Here is a 27,039-nt window from a genome sequence, read left to right on the forward strand (position 1 = left end):
GCCTCAGGACAATTCTAAACTACTGGCTCACTTATCAGTGTTCAGCTAGCTCTTGATTCTTCATGCTAATGATGTGGAGGCAGTGCAGAGAAAAATCTCATTTTAGCTCTTGGTTTCTGTTATACTTTATGAGAATTCCTAATAAGCAGCAGAATTGACTTCATTACCCCCCCCCTCCCACTTTCCACTGGATCTTTGAAAGTATTGGTTAATTACTAGAATGTGAAAGGACAGGAAGCAGAAGAGAAAAAGGAAAAGAATGGATAACCCTCAATTTGGAAAATTCATCCCAGGTCACTGAGCCGTGACTTGATAATGGATAGAGGGAATTATTGTCTCATGCGGTAGTAGAATGGAGAGAAAAAAGGAAAAGCCGAAGTTGAAACCAACATCTTGTCCATAATCAGGTGTAGGGAAAGAAAAAAAATTTCCTCGACCTTCTTAGAGTCTCTGGCTGGATCTGAAAATTAAACTGACAAAGACAGATTAACAGGAGAAAAGCATTAAAAATTATGTTTTATGTGACATAGGAGACTTCATAGGAAATGAAGACCCACAAAAGCAGTTAGGCATGAGCGTTTATGCTAGGTTTGATGAAGAATGGACAGTGATAAAAGAAATTTTCACATACTGAGGTATGGGGAAGTCATTCTGGCTTATACCTGAGCTAACTTGAATTTTATGCTAGCTAACATAGCCTGTTTGTGGCCTATCAAACATACATTGTACATCTGCTTTAATTATTAGAGGAAAGAACACATGACCAAAAGTAAAGATGGTCCATATTAAAAATAAAGATTAAATGTCTCTCTTCCTGAGACGCCAATACTGCTACTCCTTTGATTCCCTTCCCAGGTGTCAAGGCCATGTTGACTTGCTGTGTACATGCTGGACTGTTCCTTTTTTCTTTTTTTTTTGAAAGCTTGAAGAAACATAACCCTGACGTGTTTAACGTTCTTTGACCAGATAAAAAACTGTGCTGAAAACCCTGCTTCTCCAGAGAAGTTTCTCAGAGTAATCTGGGAAGCAGGCTTCCAGGCTAGTCCTCAGTTTGCTCAAATAAAACTCTTTTCTATTCTTATTAGTGACTGTTTATTGATTATTTTCATCAGCAACAGTCGTGGAGGAATATGATAGGTTAAAGAATATAAGGTAAATATAAAAAACTGGAGACATTTAGCAAGGCCTGTTTGTTCAGATTCTTCTCAGAGTCCTGTTTTTTTTTTCTTGTAACATTACCATACTCTTTTTTTTTTTAAACAACTTTCTTTATTTTTTTAAATTTTTATTTATTTATTTATTTTTGGCTGTGTTGGGTCTTCGTTTCTGTGCGAGGGCTTTCTCTAGTTGGGGCAAGCGGGGGCCACTCTTCATCGCGGTGTGCGGGCCTCTCACTGTCGTGGCCTCTCTTGTTGCAGAGCACAGGCTCAGACGCGCAGGCTCAGTAGTTGTGGCTCACGGGCCTAGTTGCTCCGCGGCATGTGGGATCTTCCCAGACCAGGGCTCGAACCCGTGTCCCCTGCATTGGCAGGCAGATTCTCAACCACTGCGCCACCAGGGAAGCCCCAGAGTCCTGTTTTTGGAGATAAGGATGCTCCTCCTTTCCTCCGGGGATAGGAAGGGCACCTCTCACTTGAGGTTTTTATGACCCATTTCAGGGGAGAAGTAAGTGAGGAAGGTCACATTGACTTTCCTGCTTCTGCTGTTTTCTCAAACTCCTTCATTTTAAAATCTTCAATATGCCAAGGTTCCATGTTTTGGGGTAGCATGTCCAGAGCCCCATCTCAGGTAGTGGAACACGTACATAATTAAAATAACAACAATGAAGAACATTCTAGAACATGCTAAAATTATATTGGTGGTCTCTATAAGTGAAAAATGGTACCACATTTTTAAATGTAACCCAGTTATAGAGACCACGAACAAGATCATTTGTTGCCAGCAAAAGTCTTTTTGAAGCTGACTTCAGAATAAAGCTTCTTCTTCCATCACAGTTTACAAATATGTCATGATTGGGGAGGTTGTTGTCCTGTGCTGGTCTTCTATTTGAAGTATAGATCTGTGTGCCCAGAGACACAATTGTAAAGGTGGGTGCAGTAGTCAGTACAAGTGCTCAGGGCCTGATTAATCATTAGGTCAGGCGACCCACATCAAATTACGTGCATCTATCCACCGACCTTTTCTTCTGTGATAATATTCAGTTGTGTAAATGACAATAAATCCCCCACCATGTTTTTCAATGTGTCAGAAATATATTTCAGTGTTTATTTTAGGTTTTGGTTGTTTCAAGGGAAGGAAGCAATTGATATTTATAGCAAGTTATTAGATTCTGAAGTTAATAGTTTGTGTGTATTAAATTCTGAATTAAAATGACTCACTGAAACAAGACTTTAAGATTTTTTTTTTTTTTAGATATCCGCCATGTATATCTTCTTTTAGGTCTTTTTTTAAAAAATTTATTTATTTATATTTATATTTATTTTTGGCTGTGTTGGGTCTTCGTTTCTGTGCGAGGGCTTTCTCTAGTTGCGGCAAGCCGGGGCCACTCTTCATCGCGGTGCGCGGGCCTCTCACTGTCGCGGCCTCTCTTGTTGCGGAGCACAGGCTCCAGACGCGCAGGCTCAGTAGTTGTGGCTCACGGGCCCAGTTGCTCCGCAGCATGTGGGATCTTCCCAGACCAGGGCTCAAACCCGTGTCCCCTGCATTGGCAGGCGGATTCTTAACCACTCTGCCACCAGGGAAGCCCCTTTAAGATTTTTTTAAAACTGTTAGTGAGATTAGAAAAAACCAAACAGTAAACGATGTTACACTTTTCTGTCTTCTAAATTTTGAACACTTGTATTTACCTTTGAGGCAGGTCACACATTTACTTTGGGGGGAAAAAGAATCACACACCGCAATAGGCTTTTTAGTGATGAAATTGTGAAACTAGATCCCTCACAGTATCCTGAAGACAGGGAAATGACTTGAATGTAGATGTTTCTGGTCTAAGTCATTTATTCTGTTTCGAAATGTAAACTGAGTACGTGGCCTCTGTCGATTTAGTTGTCTCTGGGAGACATTTTCATTTTTAAAATCTTCCCAGTGCTATAGCTTATTGCTTAGTCTCAGAGAACTGTGGGTGTTCTCCTTCAGGCAACTGTTTACAGGAAATCTGTAACTGAGGTCATGGGGAATGCTGGAAACAGCAGCGGGCGGACAGCTCACTCCAGAGGACACCCTGACAGAAGAACTTAATGCTTCGTTTGCGGCTTATCTAAGACTGAATAACTTGGCTATAGGACAGTGCTCTATTTTGTTCTTTTGAGTCACAGGACCACACCCTTGTGGCTAGGTTTCCTTAATAATTCCTTAATTAATGTTCTCACTGCCCTTCACACAGAGAAAGGTTAGCATGGGGACAGGAAATGAGGCAAGACTTAGTGTGAAATGGTATCTGAGAAAAGCATTTCTCACCGGGGCCTATTGGCAGTTTTGTCCAGATTACTGAAGTGTGGAAGGAAGTCTTACGGCTTACGAGTTCAGAACAAAACCTTGGAGTCAAAAGAATCTTGACCTGCTACTTGAGAACACGTTGCTGAACTGGGCTGCTCTGATGTCCGTGCATCAGAGCTGGTCCAAGAAGTGTGTGTTCTCAGTCAGTTTTGAGAAAGTACAGAAACATAGACTCTGTAAACTTTACAGCAGATTGATAGAGAAATTTTATGTCTGTTCAGTATAATAATAAATAAATTGGGGCTTGTATTTTTATAGCATTTTTCATTTCATGTTTTTCTTTACTTTTATTTTTTAAAAATTTTTGGTTAATGGTGGGCTGAAAATAAAAATAAAATGGTTCTTTACCACAGATAGCTGGAGAGCACTTGCATTAAACAATTTATTGAATTTTCTTATTGGAGAAATATCACAAATGTATTGTAAATAATAAGTGAGATAATGTTAGTAGCCATTGGACACTTAGTAGCCATTCAGCAGACATGAGCTAATTTTATTTTTTTTTACTTTTTAAAAAATTTTTATTGGAGTATAGTTGAGCTAATTTTAACATATGTTGCTATTTAAGCCAGGACTTAAAGAATGAGGAGGAATTCACTAGGTGAAGGAGTTCAAGGTGAAGGTTAGTGACTGGGGCCAGGATATAGAAAAATATGAATTTATGAAAGGGTATGTCAATCTGGCTGAAAATTTGGAAGTGTAGGTCAAATCCCTAAAAACTAAAGTACAGTTGACCCTTGAACAACAGGGGTTTGAAATGTGCAGGCCCACTCATACACAGATATTTTTCAATAATAAATACCTCAGTGCTACACAATTCATGGTTGGTTTAATCCTCGGATACAGAGGAACTTCCGATACAAAGGGCCGACTGTAAATTATACTTGAATTTTCAACTGAATGGAGGGTCAGCACCCCATATTGCTTTGTGTCTATTATGTGTCCTGGGGGTTGATGAATAGTCTTGATTAATAGCTAGGCCTATTCTCCTTAAAAATTGTTTTTAAGGTCTTCAAAATTCCAATATTTATGACTCTATTATTTGTCCTAATTTTAGTTCTGGAAATACAGCCACTCGATACATGGGTGGTGATTGACATTCTCACATTGGTGAGATTCAAAATTATGAAATATGGGCATAGGAGTTTATTTTTGTATGGTGCTACATGTATCTAAATGCAAAACCAAATTTGTTTAAAGGTTATAAAGGAAATATATAGGCATTTCAGAAGATTAAATTTTTATAATACTCTGAGACTTTTCACATAATCAATGCTCTTAATTACAAATACTCCTAAATTTTGGACCCTCGTATAACCTCTGCATGGAAGAACTTTGTTATTCATTGCATTAAGTGAGAATGTACCCTTGAAAGTATAATAATAAATCTATGTCTTTATAGATATCCCTTAATTACTTTTGAAGCATTCGGAATTATTGAGGTGTAAATGCAGATGCTCCCATGTTTTAGGAAGTGGCTAAATAACATTTTACTTTTCATTATTTATGTGTCACAACACACCTATGATGGAGAAAATACGCTATAATTCTCTGCATTCATAATACCGTTGAATTAGTACAAACAGTAATGACTTAATGGCAGAAACTGCATTAAAACGTTTAATTCTTTATTCTCTCGTATTTTCCCTTTTCCTGCTGAGACAGCTTGCCTACAATTTCTGAAGACAGGTTTTCTTTGTTATTTGCATTTTCCCCCTTTTACTTTAGACTTTCATTCCTTTGAAACACATTCTTATCTCATTTTTAACTAAAAACAAATGAGTCTCTCATTCTTGTTAATGAGTTACGGTTTCTGGCTTTAATGTTAGAAATGATCTTTCTTAAGAAAAATTCTAACAGCAGCACAAAGGACCTATTACCAGTTGTTGGGGGTATGGTCCCCTTCCATGACTGTCACGGTTGTGTTGTCTGATGTGGAATTGGCATTGTTTTCCTGACAAAATGCATATTACAGATGGGGGACAGCCAAATCTTGTTGAAATGGGCAATTGTAAGATGGATGGAGCCCTGAAAAGCCCTCAGCCAGTGCAGTGAACTGGTTATATTATTTTATTGGGGAGAAAAAAAAAAAGATTGTGATTTGGGCCCTGAATGACTTGAATGATAAATCAGAAGCTTCCTCTCATCTGTACACTATATTTGTTAGGGAGATTTTGCTGGACAGAAAATTGCAAATTGTCTGCTGAATTAAAGGATATGAAAATTAAAGTGGCCAATTAAATGCAAATCATCACTGTTCTCAGGACATGTACTGACTGACCTCATAGGTAAGTCGTGCTTTGATGATTACAGCAGCATTTCTCTTCTAATTCCGAATGGAATTCAAACAGACATCATAAACAATGATTTGTGCGGTGAGCCGGGCAGCTTCCTGCTGGCCCTTACATTTGCTGTTCCCCTGTTTGAAAACAAACTTGTTTGCAATTTTGCCTGGCCAGCTCCTTTTCAACATTCTAGTTTCAGCCCAAATATCTCCTTCTTGAAAAGGACTTTCTTCTCCACCTTATCTAAAATAGTATCTCCTGCCCATCACGCTATGCTTTTATTTGTCATAACTCCTACCACCATGTGATACTATCTCATTTATAAATTTGATTGCTTGCTATTGTTTGTCTCTATAGAACATATATTTATGGGAGGAAGGACCGTATTTGCATTTTCACTGTCTCCAATCCCTGGTCCCATAGGTGCTCAATAAATATGTGTAACTCAGTGAAACAAAATTTTAAAATGGGGTGTGTGTGATATCTCTTTAAAACACAAACTATCCCGTGTTATTTTTAACCAAGCACAAGAAAAGCCATTGATTATATTATAAAACTTTCTCTTAGAATTGTAAGAGTTCTAAAACCATGTCCTCTTCCCACCAGTTTTTCGATATGCAAAGAAATATATATATATATATTTCTCTGTAGGAATTTGGTTTAAAAGGATTATTATCAGAAAAATAGAGAACTTTCCATAAAATAGGCACACAGAAAAAAAACCCATTAACCATAATGCATAACCATATAGTTGTTTCTCATCTGTTTTTTTTCTTCTAGTTGGGAATTTAAGCAAGAATAATATCATTAATACCATGCTATGGGGGGATTTGGGGATACCATTATTATATTACACAACTCTCTATATAACATTCTTTTTCTCCGTAGCTAATGTTTGTCCTGAGTCAAATCCCGTTATTCAATCTATTTAGCCTGTACTTAATCTTTATTGATCTTTTTTTCATAAAAAAGAGAAAAATCAATTTTCTATTATGTTTGTTACACAGATAGAGTAAGATTGCAGTGGGCATGGCAAATAAAGCAATTGATATTTACTGGCTGAGATGTTCAGTTTAATATATTAAAGTGAAACTCTGGATAAGATAATAAATCACCACTTGATCTCTATTAGTACTTCTGTTTATGATCCTGAACATCCCAAAACATGTGCGTGGATTTGAATGTTAAACATTTTAAAGTAAATTTTTTAGAGGAAATAGACATATTTAAACATATTTACAATTTAGATTTCTAATTTTAATGTCTCCAGTGTGCATGAGTTGGAAAACAAAATGAGTATAGGCACTGAAAGATGTTAAATTAGCCCAAGGAATCTGGCATATAAGCTGAGGTTAACTATCTCTGCCCACCGTTTAAATACAGCACTCCCAAGGCAGCTACATTTAAGGTTCTGTCATTCTCATGCTTTGGCTTATTTAGAAGCTGAAGCTTATATAATTTTCATGTTCGAAGATTTATACTGTTTCTTTCTCCTAAATTCTGGAAAATGACACAATGCAGAAAAGGATCTGTTACATAGTCTTGCCATTCTATAACCAGACTTGCCTTTTTCTAATGGAGAAAAACTGCCCATCTACAAGGGGAAATTGGGCAGAAGACATTTGCACGCTTTTATTTTATGCACCTGTTAAACATCCGTTATGGGCGGATTACTGTATAGTCACTCAAACACAAAGAATTATGAAAAACAGATCACTACATTTAGAGCTTTTAAAGTCAAAGGGGATGATGACCTATCTGTGAACCCACTGATAACATATGCGACGTTTAGGAAAAGGGCTCTAAAGCCTTTCTCACAGGAGAGGAAACAATGTGGGGTTTCTATAAGTGATCCATACAGGCATGTAAGTGTCTGCCAGGATTAAATAAGTAGGCCGCAGCAAGAGCCTGCACATGGGAGTCATTTTAAAGCAACAATGAACTTCGCTTATAATGATAGGCTGCCTATTATTAAAACATGGGCAGCATTAAACACAATTACTTCTAAAATGTGGCCACAACGAACACAGGCTACAGCGATTATTGTCACTGCCCTCAACCTGTTAACTAAGATATACTGTGTTCTTTCAGTAACTTTATCCACACGACTGGGGGGAAATGAAGGCAAAGAGAGCAGTAAAGTTTGTACAGTGTCCTGAAATTTAAGACTGTAAAAAATTACTAAACAGAAACTTCAATTAAATACAATCAGGAGACTAAAGGGGGAGCTCTTACACCCTGTGATGATAGCAGAGCCCAACAGGAAGAAGAAAGACTTCTTCCCTGGCAAGGACTCAACCAATGAAAAGCCATGGACTTTTTGCTACAGTCCTCCCAGCTTCCTTTTCCCCTTTATAAGAGCTTTCTCCTTTTCTTGCCATAAGGGGGGGGGGTACTTACATGGTTGCAGACCCCAAATTGCAATTTTTTGTTGATCCTGAATGAACCCATCTTTGCTGGAGAAATAGCTGGCAATCTATTTCAGGTCAACAAGATCAAGCTTTGTTGGGGCAAGGTAGAAAACATAAACCTCTGGTGTGTTGCTCAGTACTGGCCCTACTATAAAGCATGCCTACGAGACAGACCTGGTCATTTCCAACTCTGGTGCCTGCTGCCTGAGGCAGATCATCACCAGAAAGCAAGCTGGTGGGGGGAAAGTAGGAAGGCTCTCTTGTCTTCAGTCAACCCCCGAACCATACTTATGGCTAGTGCTCCCTACCCTGGCTGTATATTGGAAATACCTAGAGAACTGGCTAAAAATACTGATGCCTGAGCTCCATCCCAAAGATTCTGAATTAATTTAATTGCTTTGAAGTAGGACCCAGATCATTGCTTGGTACTGTCTTTCCCAGGTGATTCTAAGATGCAGGTAAGGTGGTTATTCACTATTCTAGGCTAAGAAGACTGACATTCCCAAGTAAAGGGGTTGAGCCAAGCCCTGCTCTTAAAAAATCCTTTGAAGCCATCATTTTGTGACTTTTCCCCTTGAATGCTACCCTTGATATTTATTTGAATCTGATTTCCTGTAAGAAAAAGCATTCAGGATATTGGGAGAAGAGGCAGTGGAGTGTAATTGTGTCATCCACACTGGACTTCACAACCTAGTGGTAAATCCACTTCTGACCAAAGTGCCCAACTTGGAACAAATCAGGAAATTAGTTATTTAAGGTTGGAAAGTGACAAAGGACATGAAACTAAATGTATTGCAGGGATTGCAAATTTTCATATTTATGAAATGAATAACAGGCAGAAAATCTTGGTGTGTGCATTTACTGTGGGCTGTCAGAGGAAAAAAAATGTCTTCATTATCAAACAGGCCTTGGTGTTAAGTGTCTTGGAGCCTATGGGACTGTTCTAGATATTAGAAATCTTCAGTAAAATCACAAATGAGAAACACATTGTAACATGCACAGAGTCTGGACATTCCAAGCACATATGTCTATAATCTTAACCAAATCCTTGGAAAAGAAAAGCTGCAACTAGATTTTCAAGATGCCTAGATGTGAGGGTCTGGAAAGTATTAGTAGACAGGGAAACGAAGAAGAGCAGTTGTGTGAAGTAACAGCTAGAGCTCACTCCTGCCTAGCTGGCCACTATAGGTCAGCTCCACAGCTGCACATTGTGTTGTCACTTTTGATTCTTTACTTGCAAAGGTGGACCAGCCAGGTACACACATTCTAAATTTTGAGGATCATCAGAAAGTCCCAACCCCAAGTCTCCATATTTACCTTGCTCGAGTGCTGAAAATCCCCAGTAATGTACAGTGGAAGGATTTGAAGACAGGTTTGGTTTCAGGATCTGCTGCTCAGCAGCTGAGGAAACTTGGGCAAGTTTTTTAAACTCTGAGTATCATTTTCCTCACATGTAAGACAACGTTAATTTAAAAAATTACCACACCTAACTCCCAAGTTTAATATAAGAATGACTGTAATTTGTTTGGAAGAAATTTAGTGTGCAACTTGCAAAGTACGGTGAGATGGGGGAATATCAGCATTATTAAGGCATCAACTTTATAAACCTTGAAGAACTATCATGAAAATAGTAACAAAAGTCACCAGTTATCTAATGCTGCATAACAAATTATCCCAAAACTTTATTATACTTATAAAATCTCAGGATTAGGAATTTGGAAAGGGCTCAGCCAGGCACTTCTCACTTAAGATTTCTCATGGCCTCAATCAAATTTCTGTTGGAGCTTATTCAGTCATCCGAAGGCATGACTGGGTCTGGAGAATTTACTCAAGGTGATTCATTCCAGGGCTGGCAAGTTGGCCTCAGCCCCTCTCCATATGGGCCATTGGGCTGCATGAGTGTCCTGACAGTATGACAGTTGGCATCCACATAGCAAGCAATCCAAGAGACCACGGTGAAGCTGCATCACTATTTGTGACCTAACCTTCGAAGTGACACAAGATCACTTCCACTTTGAACTCTGATTCAAAGCAGATGGTACTACACAAGAGTGTGAATTCCAGTATATGAGAATAATTGAGAGCGATCTAGGAGACTTACTACCAACACTTAGCTATTTATGTTTTTCTATGTGGTAGACTATCAAGTGTTCTCACATGGAGTTTGACAGGGAAAGGAGAAAGAAAACTCAAATCTGCCCAAAGTAAGACTTATATGTACTACCACAGCAAGCAACCCAAGACAAGAGCAAACCAAATTATAGAAAACCTTGAAAAAGAAGATGGAGGAACAGTAGAAATAACCCACACTAGATTGCATGATTTTCTGAGACTAGTCTAGCTCACAAATAGCTCAGAAGAGGTCCGTGTTCAAAGATCTTATAATCAAATTGGCTTCTAATTGAAGACACAATATTCATAAACTAAATTAGCTATCATTTGAAGAGAGCATATGCAGTAAATATTTGATTCAGCAGGCTGTGCTAATGATTTGACTGTCTCCAAATCCGTTATCCACCCTTTCTTTGCTTTGCTCTGTATTGCAGGTAACTGAACCCTGCCAACTTTATTTCTCAGACTCCCTTGCCAGCTGCTTCTGGCTGCTTTCTACCAGTGGGAGGCATTGGCTAGAGACCGGCATAGGGGACAAAGAAGCCAGGATATTTTTTCCCCCTCCTCTCTACTTCAGGTAGCTTCTCCAGCAATAACTGCCCTTTCTCCATATTTCCAGCTCCCACCAGACAGCTGCTCCCTCTGTGGTACAAGCTCACGTTGGACAGCCTCTGTCAAGCTCTGGTTTTCATGAGGAGACATCGACTCTTAGGCTTGGTTAACCCTACCTCCTTCCCTGAGCTTCTTGCTATTGCTGTTTTCAGGTTTGCCTCACTATCGTCTGTAGACCTTTCAGCTCTTCCAACACCCACTCTCAAGCTATCTGATGTGGGCTCTGCTTTCCTGACTCATCCTGACTGATAATGGTAAAGAGTAGGTCATAGATGGCCCCAAATCTTGTTCTAACCATGGCACAAAATGTCAATCTAAAATTATGTAGAATAATTAGGTAGTCTAGGATCTAGACTGATGTGTAAAGGTTATGATATATCTACCCAATACAATGGGACTATCCCAACTGAGTCTCAGTGATCATGTGTATGTGGAGTTTGTTGGATGTTTGGGAGGATAAGAAGGAGAGAAAGATGATAGGTCATATATAATAAATACATCATGCCTAGGATATGTTCAGACAAGTTGCTCTAAGGGCTCAGAGGAAGAAGAATACATTTTACCTTCAGGAATCTGGATGGTGGGCACAGAGCAGGGAGTTTTGAATAGGGCTTTGATGTACCAGTAGATTTTGAAAATTAAAGATGGGGATGACAATATTCCAGAAGTAAGGAGGAACAGGTGCAAAAATTTAAGAGTAAAAAAAAAAAAAAGATAAATTTATTCTTTATAATGGGTCCAAAGAATTGAAGGACTTAAGTAATATTTTAGAATTCCCAGTTGCTATTTTTCATATACCCATGACTTACTTGTAACTAGTGTAGAAGTGACACTTCTAGTGTATGTGCAACTATAGGAATAATAAGGGACTTTGTTTTCCTTATTGCCCAATCCAAGGTGCCTAATAATGTGCTTGGGATAGTAAGTGCTCAGCAAATATTTGTTGAATGAATTAATAAGGCACAGTCTTCCGTACCATAGTTCACGGGAACTGTAAAACTATTTCCTCATTCATATAAGGATCAGGCACATCCTAAGTGAAGGGCATTATTTAAATGTCTTCCCCAAACATGTCAGAAGAACAAAGCACAGCATTGCAAACCACTCTAACTACATTATCAAGATAACTGCCAACACCTCTCAAAATGTGAGCTTCGAAGCACGTGAGTCTGTGAAATCTCGAAGATTATTTAGTGCAACTCTTTTTTAGCACAATCTGGGCTTGGGTTCAACAGGCTTCAACACTTATTTATCCCTTAAAAAATGTTCATACTAAAATGTGGCCCTAAGCAGGGGTTAATGGATCGTTAAACTGGAATGTCTTTCCAAACTTACACAGCTGCTCCAAGTGAAAACACCAGACTCCCAGATGCCAGGCTTGTGTGACAGAACTCTGGCACCAGTTAGGTTTGCTGTTCATTATTCCACTGTCTTACAACACACCCGGAAAACAAAGCCCTGTAGATGGTTGGTCATTTTCCTGGCTCGTGAAAGAGCAAGGGTCCTAAGGGCAGCACCTGGAAGAATCCCACCTGTAGGTAGGGACTTTTAATTGAATTCTCAAATACACTTTAGAGCTCTGGAATGCCACTTCTTGGAACTATTGCTATTATTCCCCACTGGGCACATCTTTACTTTGACTTTTGTAAAGGTGGGAAGCTGTTCCATACATGCTACAGCCTGGTAAATGTGGCTACAGTGAGACATTAACAAATCCTGCCTTTGGAAAAACTGTTTCTGACCATGGACACTTGCTCTGAGCCCATCCATTTCAATTAGTGAGATTTTGTTTCTCACTTGGTCTATTTTTAACAAGCAGCTAAAAACCTCATACAAATGAATATGAAGAAAGTTTGCATTCTTTGTAGTGGGAATGTCCATTCATCAAATGTTATTTCAAACAAATGTGTGTGTGTGTGTGTGTGTGTGTCTTTATAAGAAGTTTTCATATAAGGGAATTTGATCTTTATAGTGCCCTTTACATTCTGGGGAGGGGTGTGTTGGGAGGAGAGAGAAAGGTTACATTGGTAATTGTGTTGGTGAAGGAAGGGAGAAAGAAAAGTTTGTATGATGGTTGCTTACCAAACTATTGTCAGAATTCTACATTGTAGCCCTTGGAAAATGAAGTTTTTTGTTTTTTTGTTTTTTCTATTAATTAGTGGATAACAGTAACACTCTAGGGATAGAGCTGAGGAGATATTTTTACTTCTTACTCTCACCTAAGACCAAAGGATTTCATTTGCCAATGTCAATGTTTGGTTTAGCAGTGAAGAAAACACTCAAAAGTCATGCTGAGAATGGCTCCTGGTTGGATCAAGACCACAGCAATTGGCTAAGATTCTGGAAATCCAGAATGTTATAGGAACCATGATCATGGCTGAGAGGACCAACTGGCCATCAGTTACCACATATGATCCTAATGAAAACTTTAAACATCTGAGGTTTGCCTGAGGAAGACTTTTATGTTATATAATCCCTATGGCTATTTCTGTTCAACTTCTTTCCATAATATGTGGAGATAAGTAGAATTTCAAAAGTTATTGTCTGTTCAAAATATTAGACATGCCCAAGCACACTGGGTAGAATATGTCTAGTTATCGACATGAGCCCTCTCAAAGCATGGACAAAATTTGATTTATAAATAGAAGAAAGGTGTACTTTGTCAAACTTAAAAATTTTTACATCCATAGCAACACTGTATGTATGATTATCTTATAACTTGGTAAAATGTTTCAGTGTATGCAATTTTCTCAAAGCACCTTTAGTATTAATTTCTATAAGAAAACTAACATGAGATACAAATATTGAGAATACTCTACAGCAACCTTAAAAAGTTTCTAGTTGTAGTAAAAGTCAGAAATAAATATGATTTAATTCTGATTTAAAATCTACTGCTGATTTTCTTTTTATGTATTCATCCCTTACCTCTCTTATCCCATTGTGGAATCAATACCGTATTTGTTTATTATTCTTGTTTTATAATGACTTTTTTTGGGTAAAAAATTGTGTTTGTTCATAATTTTTGAGAAATTGAAGCAATACAGACAAGTACAAAAAAAGTTTTTAAAAATCCCACTACCTAGAAACAACCATTGTTAATATTGAATTGGGTGTTAATCCCATCATCTCTCATGTGTGACAAAAGATCAATATATCAATTTATCATTTCTAAATTAATTACAGGTGTTCAAAGCTGGGTTCCCTGGAAGCAGATGCTAAGATGGAATTTGGGGAGCAACATATTTCTAAGGGATCAGCACTCATGAAGGGAAAGGGGAGGAAGCAGCAATGGGCAGAGGGAAAAGGCAAAAGCTGTGATGGAGGTACAGGAAAAGCCTTGGCCAACCCAGCAGGGAGCCCTGGGGCAAGTGGTGCCTGGGGAGGGTCCTGCCTGGAGCCCTCAGAAGCCCACTTGGTCAGGGAAGTCACTCTGTCCCCAGAAGGAGCATGACACAGGCACGGTGTCTCCATGCAGCTGTGGCTGTCCTTGAAGGAGCTGGCGGCCTCAGGCTGTTGGCTGACCTCATTCCCCTCAGCTGGGCAGTGAGTCTTTTCTTGGAGGGGAACCTGGGCAGAACATCTCCATGCCCACCACAGCAGGAGTCTATTCCAGTCTTTCATTTACAGAAACATGGCCAAGGAACCAACTCCTCTAGTGGTGTCATCAAGTCTAAGAATTAAAACATCTCCCAGAAGTAGCTTATGTAACATCCAACAAAGCACATTTACATTTGCTCTCACATCTTCCCTCTAGTTAAACAATTGCTTTAATAACGCATTTGCCAAGTAGTTTTAGAACTGGATCTCTGTCTTTATGGCATAGGGAAAATTTTTTTATTAATAGCTGCTAATTCCTATTTGTAAGAATTGCTTGTTACATAAAAGTATAGACTCAAAGTTGGAAAAGACCCGAGAGCTCATCTTGTCCAATTCCTGCATTTTAAATCTGAAAACACTGGCTCATAGAGGTAAAGTCTCTCATCTAGGATTACCTGATAGTAGAACCAGGGCAAGAACTCATCTCTTAATTCCTAATATAATTGCTATTTTATAAAAGATAATGTACGTTTTATAAAAAACCCATTAAAAAGGGAAAATGATGAAAACGTACCCTCAAATCTTAATTTCATAAAATTTATCCCACCAAGTGTATGACATTTCAGAATTTATCATGATACTTTTCATTATAAAAACTACCATTTGAATAGGTGATTAACAAAGAACTAAACCATTTCAGATGTGATCTTATATGAAAAAGTTGAGCTGTAAGTTTGCTCTAAGAAATTCAGCAACATCTAAACTCTATAGAAACTCAGAATTTTCACAAATGATATTTCATATTTAGTTCAGGGTGTCATTGTTTGGAAATTTTAGAAAATTGAGAATAAATTTGAATCTATCTTTTGGTCTTTCAATAAGAGCTCTGTAGATACTTATGTGAAATTTAAAATCTTGGAAAAGAGAGAAGATTGGCTCAAGATGGCGGAGTAGAAGGACATGAACTCTCTCCCTCTTGCGAGACCACTGGAATCACAACTAACTGCTGAACAATCATTGACAGGAAGACACTGGAACTCACCAAAAAAGATACCCCACATCCAAAGACAAAGGAGAAGCCACAATGAGATGGTAGGAGGGGTGCAATCACAATAAAATCAAATCCCATAACGGCTGGGTGGGTGACTCACAAACTGGAGAACAATTATACCACAGAAGTCCACCCACTGGAGTGAAGATTCTCAGCCCCACGTCAGGCTTCCCAACCTGTGGGTCTGGCAACGGGAAGAGGAATTCCTAGAGAATCACACTTTGAAGACTAGCGGGATTTGATTGCAGGACTTCGACAGGAATGGGGGAAATAGAGACTCCATTCTTGAAGGGCACACAAAAAGTAGTGTGCACATCAGGACCCAGGGGTAGGAGCAGTGACCCCAAAGGAGACTGAACCAGACCTACCTGCTAGTGTTGGAGGGTCTCCTGCAGAGGCGGGGGGCGGCTGTGGCTCACCATGGGCACAGGGACACTAGCAGCAGAAGTTCTGGGAATTACTCCTTGGCATGAGCCCTCCCAAAGTCCACCATTAGCCTCACCAAAGAGTCGGGTAGGCTCCAGTGCTGGGTTGCCTCAGGTCAAACAACCAACGGTGGAGGGAACCCAGCCCCACCCATCAGCAGACAACTGGATTAAAGTTTTACTGAGCTCTGCCCACCAGAGCAACAGCCAGCTCTACCCACTACCAGTCCCTCCCATCAGGAAGCTTGCACAAGCCTCTTAGATAGCCTCATCCACCAGAGGGCAGACAGCAGAAGCAAGAAGAACTACAATTCTGAAGCCTATGGAATGAAAACCACATTCACAGAAAGATAGACAAAATGAAAAGGCAGAGGGCTATGTACCAGATGAAGAAACAAGATAAAACCTCAGAAAAACAACAAAAGGAAGTGGAGATAGGCAACCTTCCAGAAAAAGAATTCAGAATAATGATAGTGAAGATGATCCAGGACCTCGGAAAAAGAATGGAGGCAAAGATCGAAAAGATGCAAGAAATATTTAACAAAGACCTAGAAGAATCAAAGAACAGAGACCTAGAATAATTAAAGAACAAACAAACAGAGATGAACAATACAGTAACTGAAATGAAAAATACACTAGAAGGAATCAATAGCAGAATAACTGAGGCAGAAGAACGGATAAGTGACCTGGAAGACAGAATGGTGGAATTCACAGCCGTGGAACAAAATAAAGAAAAAAGAATGAAAAGAAATGAAGACAGCCTAAGAGATCTTTGGGACAATATTAAATGCACCAACATTTGCATTATAGGGGTCCCAGAAGGAGAAGAGAGAAAGGACGTGAGAAAATATTTAAAGAGATTATAGTCAAAAATTTCCCTAACATGGGAAAGGAAATAGCCACCCAAGTCCAGGAAGTGCAGAGAGTCCCAGGCAAGATAAACCCAATGAGAAACATGCTGAGACACATAATAATCAAATTGACAAATATTAAAGACAAAGAAAAATTATTAAAAGCAACAAGGGAAAAACGACAAATAACATACAGGGGAATTCCCATACGGTTAACAGCTGATTTCTCAACTCTACAAGCCAGAAGGGAGTGGCACGATATATTTAAAGTGATGAAAGGGAAGAAACTACAACCAAGATTACTCTACCCGGCAAGGATCTCATTCAGATTTGATGGAGAAATCAAAAGCTTTACAGACAAGCAAAAGCTAAGAGATTTCAGCACCACCAAACCAGCAAACAACAAATGCTAAAGGAACTTCTCTAAGTGGGAAACACAGGAGAAGAAAAGGACCTACAAAAACAAACCCCAAACAATTAAGAAAATGGTAATAGGAATATACATATTGATAATTACCTTAAACGTGAATGGATTAAATGCCCCAACCAAAAGACACAGGCTTGCTGAATGGATACAAACACAAGACTCATATATATGCTGTATACAAGAGACCCACTTCAGACCTAGGGACACATACAGACTGAAAGTGAGGGGATGGAAAAAGATATTCCATGCAAATGGAAATCAAAAGAAAGCTGGAGTAGCAATACTCATATCAGATAAAATAGACCTTAGAATAAAGAATGTTATAAGAGACAAGGAAGGACACTACATAATGATCAAGGGATCAATCCAAGAAGAAGATATAACAATCATAAATATATATGCACCCAACATAGGAGCACCTCAATACATAAGGTGAATGTTAACAGCCATAAAAGGGGAAATCGACAGTAACACAATAATACTGGGGGACTTTAACACCTCACTTACACCAATGGACAGATCATCCAGACAGAAAATTAATAAGGAAACACAAATTTTAAATGACACAATAGATCAGATAGATACAATTGATATTTATAGGACATTCCATCTGAAAACAGCAGATTACACTTTCTTCTCAAGTGCTCATGGAATGTCCTCCAGGATAGATCACATCTTGGGTCACAAATCAAGCCTCAGTAAATTTAAGAAAACTGAAATCGTATCAAGCATCTTTTCTGACCACAACACTATGAGATTAGAAATGAATTACAGGGAAAAAAATGTAAAAAACACAAACACATGGAGGCTAAACAATACATTACTAAATAACCAAGCGATCACTGAAGAAATCAAAGAGGAAATAAAAAAATATTTAGAGACAAATGACAATGAAAACACAATGATCCAAAACCTATGGGATGCAGCAAAAGCAGTTCCAAGAGGGAAGTTTATAGCAATACAATCCTACCTCAAGAAACAAGAAAAATTTCAAATAAACAATCTAATCTTACACCTAAGAGAACTAGAGAAAGAAGAACAAACAAAACCCAAAGTTAGTAGAAAGAAAGAAATCATAAAGATCAGAGCAGAAATAAATGAAATAGAAACAAAGAAAACAATAGCAAAAATCAATAAAACTAAAAGCTGGTTCTTTGGGAAGGTAAACAAACTTGATAAACCTTTAGCCAGACTCGTCAAGAAAAAAATGGAGAGGACTCAAATCAATAAAATTGAAATGAAAAAGAAGTTACAACAGACACCTCAGAAATACAAAGCATCATAAGAGATTAGTACAAGCAACTCTATGCCAATAAAATGGACAACCTGGAAGAAATGGACAAATTCTTAGAAAGATATAACCTTCCAAGACTGAACCAGGAAGAAATAGAAAATATGAACAGACCAATCACAAGTAATGAAATTGAAACTGTGACTAAAAATCTTCCAACAAACAAAAGGCCAGGACTAGATGGCTTCACAGGGGAATTCTATCAAACATTTAGAGAAGAACTAACACCCATCCCTCTCAAACTCTTCCAAAATATAGCAGAGGAAGGAACACTTCCAAACTCATTCTAGGAGGCCACCATCACCCTGATACCAAAACCAGACAGATACTACAAAAAAAGAAACTTAAGACCAATATCACTGATAAATATAGACGGAAAAATCCTCAACAAAATACTAGCAAACAGAATCCAACAGCACATTAAAAGGATCATACACCATGATCCAGTGGGATTTATCCCAGGGATGCAAGGATTCTTCAATATATGCAAATCAATCAATGTGATAAACCATATTAAAAAATTGAAGAATAAAAACCATATGATCATCTCATAGATGCAGAAAAAGCTTTTGAGAAAATTCAACACCCATTTATGATAAAAAACTCTCCAGAAAGTGGGCGTAGAGGGGACCTACCTCAACATAATAAAGGCCATATATGACAAACCCACAGTAAACACCATTCTCAATGGTGAAAAACTGAAAGCCTTTCCTCTAAGATCAGGAGCAAGACAAGGATGTCTACTCTTGCCACTATTATTCAACATAGTTTTGGAAGTCCTAGCCATGGCAGTCAAAGAAGAAAAAGAAATAAAAGGAATGCAAATTGGAAAAGAAGAAGTAAAAGTGTCACTGTTTGCAGATGACATGATACTATACATAGAGAATCCTAAAGATGCCATCAGAAAACTACTAGAGCTAATCAATGAATTTGGTAAAGTTGCAGGATACAAAATTAATGCACAGAAATCTCATGCATTCCTATCCACTAACAACAAAAGATCAGAAAGAGTAATTAAGGAAACAATCCCATTCTCCATTGCAACAAAAAGAATCAAATACCTAGGAATAAACCTACCTAAGGAGGAAAAAGACCTATACTCAGAAAACTATAAGACACTGATGAAAGAAATCAAAGATGACACAAACAGATGGAGAGATATACCATGTTCTTGGATTGAAAAAATCAATATTGTGAAAATGACTATATTACCCAAAGCAATCTACAGATTCAACGCAAACCCTATCAAATTACCTATGGCATTTTTCACAGAACTAGAACAAAAAATTTCACAATTTATATGGAAACACAAGAGACCCCGAATAGCCAAAGCAATCTTGAGAAGGAAAAACCGAATTGGAGGAATCAGGCTCCCTGACTTCAGACTATACCAAAAAGCTACAGTAATCAAGACAATCTGGTACTGGCACAAAAACAGAAATATAGATCAATGGAACAGGATAGAAAGTTCAGAGATAAACCCACACACCTATGGTCAACTAATCTATGACAGAGGAGGCAAGGATATACAATGGAGAAAAGACAGTCTCTTCAATAAGTGGTGCTGGGAAAATTGGACAGCTACATGGAAAAGAATGAAATTAGAACACTCCCTAACACCATATACAAAAATAAACTCAAATGGATTAAAGACCTAAATGTAAGACCAGACACTATAAAACTCTTAGAGGAAAATATAGGAAGAATACTCTATGACATAAATCACAGCAAGATCTTTTTTGACCCAGCTCCTAGAGTAATGGAAATAAAAACAAAAATAAACAAATGGGACCTAATGAAACTTCAAAGCTTTTGCACAGCAAAGGACACCATAAACAAGACGAAAGACAACCCTCAGAATGGGAGAAAATATTTGCAAACGACTCAACGGACAAAGGATTAATCTCCAAAATATATAAACAGCTCATTCAGCTCAATATTAAAAAAACAAACAACCCAATCCAAAAATGGGCAGAAGACCTAAATAGACATCTCTCCAAAGAAGACATACAGATGGCCAAAAGGCACATGAAAAGCTGCTCAACATCACCAATTATTAGAGAAATGCAAATCAAAACTACAATGAAGTATCACCTCACACCAGTTAGAATGGGTGTCATCAGAAAATCTACAAACAACAAATGCTGGAGAGTGTGTGGAGAAAAGGGAACCCTCTTGCACTGTTGGTGGGAATGTAAATTGATACAGCTACTATGGAGAGCAGTATGGAGATTCCTTAAAAAACTAAAAATAGAATTACCATATGACCCAGCAATCACACTACTGGGCATATACCCAGAGAAAGCCATAATTCAAAAAGACACATGCACCCCAATGTTCATTGCAGCACAATTTACAATAGTCAGGTCATGAAGCAACATAAATGCCCATTGACAGACGAATGGATAAAGAAGTCGTGGTACATATATACAGTGGAATACTACTCAGCCATAAAAAGGAACGAAATTAGGTCATTTGTAGAGACGTGGAGGGACCTATAGAGACGGTCATAAGAGTGAAGTACGTCAGAAAGAGAAAAACAAATATCGTATATTAACACGTATATGTGGAATCTAGAAAAATGGTACAGATGAACCAGTTTGCAAGGCAGAAACAGAGACACAGATGTAGAGAACAAACGTATGGATACCAAGGGGGGGAAAGTGGGGTGGGGTGGTGGTGGTGGTGGTGGGATGAATTGGGAGATTGGGATTAACATGTATACGCTAATATGTATAAAATAGATAACTAATAAGAACCTGCTGTATAAAAAATAAATAAGGATTAACCAAGATGGCGGAGTAGAAGGACGTGCTCTCACTCCCTCTTGCGAGAGCACCAGAATCACAACTGGCTGCTGGACAATCATCGACAGGAAGACACTGGACTTCACCAAGGAGGATACCCCACGTCCAAGGACAGAGGAGAAGCCACAGTGAGACGGTAGGAGGGGCGCAATCAGAGTAAAATCAAATCCCATAACTGCTGGGTGGGTGACTCACAGACTGGCGAGCACTTATACCACAGAAGTCCACCCACTGGAGTGAAAGTTCTGAGCCCCACGTCAGGCTTCCCAACCTGGGGGTCTGGCAACGGGAGGAGGAATTCATAGAGAATCAGACTTTGAAGCCTAGTGGGAATTGATTGCAGGACTTCGACAGGACTGGGGGAAACAGAGAACCCACTCTTGGAGGGCGTACACAAAATAGTGTGTGCATCGGGACCCAGGGGAAGGAGCAGTGACCCTGGGGGAGACTGAACCAGACATAACTGCTGGTGTTGGGCGGTCTCCTGCAGAGGCGGGGGCTGGCTCTGTTTCACCGTGGGGACAAGGACACTGGCAGCGGAGGTTCTGGGAAGTACTCCTTGGCGTGAGCCCTCCCAGAGTCCGCCATTAGCCCCACCAAAGAGCCCGGGTAGGCTCCAGTGCTGGGTTGCCTCAGGCAAAACAACCAACAGGGAGGGAACCCAGCCCCACCCAGCAACAGTCAAGTGGATTAAAGTTTTACAGAGCTCTGACCGCCACAGCAACAGTCAGCTCTACCCACCTCCAGAGCCTCCCATCAAGCCTCTTAGATAGCCTCAACCACCAGAGGGCAGACAGCAGAAGCAAGAAAAACTACAGTCCTGCAGCCTGTGGAACAGAAACCACATTTACAGAAAGATAGACAAGATGAAAAGGCAGAGGGCTATATACCAGATGAAGGAACAAGAAAAAACCCCAGAAAAACAACTAAATGAAGTGGAGATAGGCAACCTTCCAGAAAAAGAATTCAGAATAATGATAGTGAAGATGATCCAGGACCTTGGAATAAGAATGGAGGCAAAGATTGAGAAGATGCAAGAAATGATTAACAAAGACCTAGAAGAATTAAAGAACAAACAAACAGAGATGACCAATACAATAACTGAAATGAAAACTACACTAGAAGGAATCAATAGGAGAATAACTGAGGCAGAAGAACGGATAAGTGACCTGGAAGACAGAATGGTGGAATTCACTGCTGCGGAACAGACTAAAGAAAAAAGAATGAAAAGAAATGAAGACAGCCTAAGAGACCTCTGGGACAACATTAAACGCAACAACATTCGCATTATAGGGGTCCCAGAAGGAGAAGAGAGAGAGAAAGGACCAGAGAAAATATTTGAAGAGATTATAGTCGAAAACTTCCCTAACATGGGAAAGGAAATAGCCACCCAAGTCCAGGAAGCGCAGAGAGTCCCATACAGGATAAACCCAAGGAGAAGCACGCCGAGGCACATAGTAATCAAAGTGGCAAAAATTAAAGACAAAGAAAAATTATTGAAAGCAGCAAGGGAAAAACGACAAATAACATACAAGGGAACTCCCATAAGGTTAACAGCTGATTTCTCAGCAGAAACTCTACAAGCCAGAAGGGAGTGGCATGATATACTTCAAGTGATGAAAGGGAAGAACCTACAACCAAGATTACTCTACCCGGCAAGGATCTCATTTAGATTTGATGGAGAAATCAAAAGCTTTACAGACAAGCAAAAGCTAAGAGAATTCAGGACCACCAAACCAGCTCTACAACAAATGTTAAAGGAACTTCTCTAAGTGGGAAACACAAGAGAAGAAAAGGACCTACAAAAACAAACCCAAAACAATTAAGAAAATGGTCATAGGAACATACATATCGATAATTACCTTAAACGTGAATGGATTAAATGCTCCAGCCAAAAGACACAGGCTTGCTGAATGGATACAAAAACAAGACCCATATATATGCTGTCTACAAGAGACCCACTTTAGACCTAGGGACACATACAGACTGAAAGTGAGGGGATGGAAAAAGATATTCCATGCAAATGGAAATCAAAAGAAAGCTGGAGTAGCTATACTCATATCAGATAAAATAGACTTTAAAATAAAGAATGTTACAAGAGACAAGGAAGGACACTACATAATGATCAAGGGATCAATCCAAGAAGAAGATATAACAATTATAAATATATATGCACCCAACATAGGAGCACCTCATTACATAAGGCAATTGCTAACAGCTCTAAAAGAGGAAATTGATAGTAACACAATAATAGTGGGGGACTTTAACACCTCACTTACACCAATGGACAGATCATCCAAAATGAAAATAAATAAGGAAACAGAAGCTTTAAATGACACAATAGACCAGATAGATTTAATTGATATTTATAGGACATTCCATCCAAAAACAGCAGATTACACGTTCTTCTCAAGTGCGCACGGAACATTCTCCAGGATAGATCACATCTTGGGTCACAAATCAAGCCTCAGTAAATTTAAGAAAATTGAAATCATATCAAGCATCTTTTCTGACCACAACGCTATGAGATTAGAAATGAATTACAGGGGAAAAAGCATAAAAAACACAAACACATGGAGGCTAAACAATACGTTACTAAATAACCAAGAGATTACTGAAGAAATCAAAGAGGAAATCAAAAAATACCTAGAGACAAATGACAATGAAAACACGACAACCCAAAACCTATGGGATGCTGCAAAAGCAGTTCTAAGAGGGAAGTTTATAGCTATACAAGCCTACCTAAAGAAACAAGAAAAATCTCAAGTAAACAATCTAACCTTACACCTAAAGAAACTAGAGAAAGAAGAACAAACAAAACCCAAAGTTAGCAGAAGGAAAGAAATCATAAAGATCAGAGCGGAAATAAATGAAATAGAAACAAAGAAAACAATAGCAAAGATCAATAAAACTAAAAGCTGGTTCTTTGAGAAGATAAACAAAATTGATAAGCCATTAGCCAGACTCATCAAGAAAAAGAGGGAGAGGACTCAAATCAATAAAATCAGAAATGAAAAAGGAGAAGTAACAACTGACACCGCAGAAATACAAAGCATCCTAAGAGACTACTACAAGCAACTTTATGCCAATAAAATGGACAACCTGGAAGAAATGGACAAATTCTTAGAAAGGTAGAACCTTCCAAGACTGAACCAGGAAGAAGCAGAAAATATGAACAGACCAATCACAAGTAATGAAATTGAAACTGTGATTAAAAATCTTCCAACAAACAAAAGTCCAGGACCAGATGGCTTCACAGGTGAATTCTATCAAACATTGAGAGAAGAGCTAACACCTATCCTTCTCAAACTCTTCCAAAAAATTGCAGAGGAAGGAACACTCCCAAACTCATTCTGTGAGGCCACCATCACCCTGATACCAAAACCAGACAAAGACACTACAAAAAAAGAAAATTACAGACCAATATCACTGATGAATATAGATGCAAAAATCCTCAACAAAATACTAGCAAACAGAAACCAACAACACATTAAAAGGATCATACACCACGATCAAGTGGGATTTATCCCAGGGATGCAAGGATTCTTCAATATACGCAAATCAATCAATGTGATACACCATATTAACAAATTGAAGAATAAAAACCATATGATCATCTCAATAGATGCAGAAAAAGCTTTTGACAAAATTCAACACCCATTTATGATAAAAACTCTCCAGAAAGTAGGCATAGAGGGAACCTACCTCAACATAATAAAGGCCATATATGACAAACCCACAGCAAACATCATTCTCAACGGTGAAAAACTGAAAGCATTTCCTCTAAGATCAGGAACAAGACAAGGATGTCCACTCTCACCACTATTATTCAACATAGTTCTGGAAGTCCTAGCCACGGCAATCAGAGAAGAAAAAGAAATAAAAGGAATACAAATTGGAAAAGAAGAAGTAAAACTGTCACTGTTTGCAGATGACATGATACTATACATAGAGAATCCTAAAACTGCCACCAGAAAACTGCTAGAGCTAATTAATGAATATGGTAAAGTTGCAGGATACAAAATTAATGCACAGAAATCTCTTGCATTCCTATACACTAATGATGAAAAATCTGAAAGAGAAATTAAGGAAACACTCCCATTTACCATTGCAACAAAAAGAATAAAATACCTAGGAATAAACCTACCTAGGGAGACAAAAGACCTGTATGCAGAAAACTATAAGACACTGATGAAAGAAATTAAAGATGATACCAACAGATGGAGAGATATACCATGTTCTTGGATTGGAAGAATCAACATTGTGAAAATGACTATACTACCCAAAGCAATCTACAGATTCAATGCAATCCCTATCAAATTACCAATGGCATTTTTTACGGAGCTAGAAAAAATCATCTTAAAATTCGTATGGAGACACAAAAGACCCCGAATAGCCAAAGCAGTCTTGAGGGAAAAAAACGGAGCTGGAGGAATCAGACTCCCTGACTTCAGACTACACTACAAAGCTACAGTAATCAAGACAATATGGTACTGGCACAAAAACAGAAACATAGATCAATGGAACAAGATAGAAAGCCCAGAGATAAACCCACGCACCTATGGTCAACTAATCTATGACAAAGGAGGCAAAGATATACGATGGAGAAAAGACAGTCTCTTCAATAAGTGGTGCTGGGAAAACTGGACCGCTACATGTAAAAGAATGAAATTAGAATACTCCCTAACACCATACACAAAAATAAACTCAAAATTGATTACAGACCTAAATGTAAGACTGGACACTATAAAACTCTTAGAGGAAAACATAGGAAGAACACTCTTTGACATAAATCACAGCAAGATCTTTTTTGATCCACCTCCTAGAGTAATGGAAATAAAAACAAAAATAAACAAATGGGACCTAATGAAACTTCAAAGCTTTTGCACAGCAAAGGAAACCATAAACAAGACGAAAAGACAACCCTCAGAATGGGAGAAAATATTTGCAAACGAATCAACGGACAAAGGATTAATCTCCAAAATATATAAACAGCTCATTCAGCTCAATATTAAAGAAACAAACACCCCAATCCAAAAATGGGCAGAAGACCTAAATAGACATTTCTCCAAAGAAGACATACAGACGGCCACGAAGCACATGAAAAGATGCTCAACATCACTAATTATTAGAGAAATGCAAATCAAAACTACAATGAGGTATCACCTCACACCAATTAGAATGGGCATCATCAGAAAATCTACAAACAACAAATGCTGGAGAGGGTGTGGAGAAAAGGGAACCCTCTTGCACTGTTGGTGGGAATGTAAATTGATACAGCCACTATGGAGAACAATATGGAGGTTCCTTAAAAAACTAAAAATAGAATTACCATATGACCCAGCAATCACACTACTGGGCATATACCCAGAGAAAACCGTAATTCAAAAAGACACATGCACCCAAATGTTCATTGCAGCACTATTTACAATAGCCAGGTCATGGAAGCAACCTAAATGCCCATCAACAGACGAATGGATAAAGAAGTTGTGGTACATATATACAATGGAATATTACTCAGCCATAAAAAGGAACGAAATTGAGTCATTTGTTGAGACGTGGATGGATCTAGAGACTGTCATACAGAGTGAAGTAAGTCAGAAAGAGAAAAACAAATATTGTATATTAACGCATGTATGTGGAACCTAGAAAAATGGTACAGATGAGCCGGTTTGCAGGGCAGAAGTTGAGACACAGATGTAGAGAACAGACATATGGACACCAAGGGGGGAAAA

Source organism: Eubalaena glacialis, chromosome 11 (assembly GCF_028564815.1).
Source record: "Eubalaena glacialis isolate mEubGla1 chromosome 11, mEubGla1.1.hap2.+ XY, whole genome shotgun sequence".
Taxonomy (NCBI): Eukaryota; Metazoa; Chordata; class Mammalia; order Artiodactyla; family Balaenidae; genus Eubalaena; species Eubalaena glacialis.